Genomic DNA, 2,494 nt, shown 5'->3' with positions numbered 1-2,494 from the left:
TGGACAGGGAGGGCAGGTACATGGGACTTCTGCCTGTGCAACCAAACCCTGCCATCCGTTCTGAGCTTTCAGGAGACTCCTATCTCATGGCTGTAAGGGAGGTGACAGGAAAATGGGGACGGGGCCACTGTAGGGCAGAGAACAAATCACACCTGGGTTTGCATCTTGCTTTCCCACTCACAAGCTCAGCAACCTTAATTAAACACGTTGCCTAAATCTCTCTGAGCCTCAGCATTTGGAGGAAAATGGCAGTCATCTGAGGATGAAATGAGTTAATATCAGTAAGTGTGCTGTTGTGTTATTTGTTGTTATGAAGAGAAGAGATGCTCAGAATAAGTTTGGGCCTGAAGCCCTGTCAGGGGAGGCGGCACAGCACTGACCTGCTGGGGCAGAATTCTGTCTTGTAATAAACCAGAAAAAAAAAAAAAAAAAAGACAGCCAAAGGGACCATCCAAGCTCTCTCTGCTGGCTCAGCAGGTGGGAGAGATTATGGGATGGAAAGCAGCATCCTCAGCCAGTGTGAACCCTGGGGACTTGGAGGTGAATTATTTAGGGGTTTTTCTGATTCATTGGCAGAGGGAGTGTTTTAGTCAGAGTGAATAAGTATGGTTCCCTGTGAAATTGTTTTTCAAATGTGCATAGATGCTGTGGTGATTATTAAAAGAATGGATTCATTTAAAAGCATTAAGAATTTATGGGGGTTTTTATCTTGATGAATTTTCTTGAACAAGAGAGATTATTTGGTGGGGATACTAGATGAGTTAGTAACTCTAAGAGATGGATGGAGACCTCTGTTAAGGGTAGGGTAGAGTTATTTCACAGAGACCAGATGTGATGCATTTGAGGAGATGGGGGCTGGGGAGCCAGTGCCTGGACTGGGGTGTGGGGTGGAGGCCTCTGGCTGGCCTTGGAGAAACACAGAAGCCGTATCCAGGAAGTCTGGGCTCTGGGTCCCAGGTCTGGCTTCACATCCCGGCTCTGTCCCTTGTATCAGCCGTGGTGATAAATAAACTCGTGCTTGTAATCAGCCTTTATAGAGTTCATGAGGAGCCAATGAAATATTGTTTTAAAGCCATAGTAAGTCGTTGAAGATGTGAGCTGAATAATCAAAAGCTGGCATCCTCCCTTTGACAGAATATTTTCCTTCTTATGTTGTCTCTAGTCTACTGCTTCCCAGATAAGGAGCTCAGAGAAGCAGGTCTAAAGTTAGAGAGTTTAATTAAGAACAACAATAACCTGTTCTGTTTATTTTCACTCTGGGAAGCAGAGAAAGGGAGAAATCCCATATTTAGCCCTCGCTTCCCTTTCTTGAAGGAGGGCATTGCATGATTGTCAGCCCTCTTTCTGGCTCCATCTTGGTCGTTTGCTTAATGGTGCTGATCCTGAGGGTTCGAGGCCTGGATCAAACACCCCTCCCGCCTTCAGGAGCTTGCGAGGCTGCCAGTGGTAAAGGGGCATCAGAGCAGCCATTGCAGATGCTCTGGGCCTGGCCTTCACCTCCGACACAGAGTCGGGGCCCACGATCCCTGCTGAGTGAAGGAATGAATGAATGGTCCATGCCTTGTCCTGCCTGGGTAGCTGCGAGGGCCTTTGAAGTGGTCTCCTCCTTCTCCTCTTGCCACCTGGTTCACCAGGCCAGTCTGGGATCACAGACTGTGCCTGGCTTCCTTGGAGGGGGCCATGGATGGGAGGGGATGCCAAGGGGTTGGGGAAGGGGCACAAAACAGAGAGGAAAGTCAAGTTCCTGGAAGATCTGTGGCCGGTTCCTTGGGAAGCTGTTTCCATGGAGTTCAGGAGGGGTGCAGAAGCAGGGACTAAAACTCAGAAGCTGGTGGTGACCTGGGACAGACACAGAGAAACCCCTAGTCTGAACACCCAAAAGAGAACAGGCAGTGAAACCAGCGTGAAGAGGAAAAGGAGTATAAAAGATGTCTTCGTGGGAACTCCCCTGAATGAGAGGAAAATGCCAACCGCTGCGGACCCCTCCACGTGCAGACAACACTCGAAGCGCTGACACCACTGGCATCCTGCAGCCAGGTGCTGTCATTGTCCCTGCTGTAGGCAGCACAGAGAGCACGCAGGTTGAGTAGCTTGCTCTCTGTCAAGGCTGGAGCCTGCGTTTGAACTAGATGGGCTGGCTTAGGGGCCCTGCTCCTGCCCCCTCTGTGCCTCGAGCAGCTGTTTGACAATGTGCAGAGGAAATGACAGTGTACGTTGGAGGGGAGGTCCAGATGACACATGGCCGGTACCTACGGCAGGGCCTCGGAGGGAGCCCTGTCCTCCTTACAGGGAGTTCTGGAGAGACTCTCGGGCAGGCTTCCCTGGGGTCCTCTGGGCCTCCTTTTGTCAAACTACTTAAAGAAATCCTATGTTCTATACAGATGAACAATCCAGTTTTACCCAGCTTCGAAGATCATTCTCATGGACTTTCTTCAGGTAGGATACCCGAGTCTGGCCTTCGGGGACTTCTGTCTGGGTCCTCCTGTCCTGAGCC

This window comes from Pteropus vampyrus, unplaced genomic scaffold, assembly GCF_000151845.1.
Source record: "Pteropus vampyrus isolate Shadow unplaced genomic scaffold, Pvam_2.0 Scaffold126, whole genome shotgun sequence".
Classification (NCBI taxonomy): domain Eukaryota; kingdom Metazoa; phylum Chordata; class Mammalia; order Chiroptera; family Pteropodidae; genus Pteropus; species Pteropus vampyrus.
The sequence above is the reverse complement of the archived record's forward strand: the minus strand, read 5'-3'. Positions refer to the sequence as shown.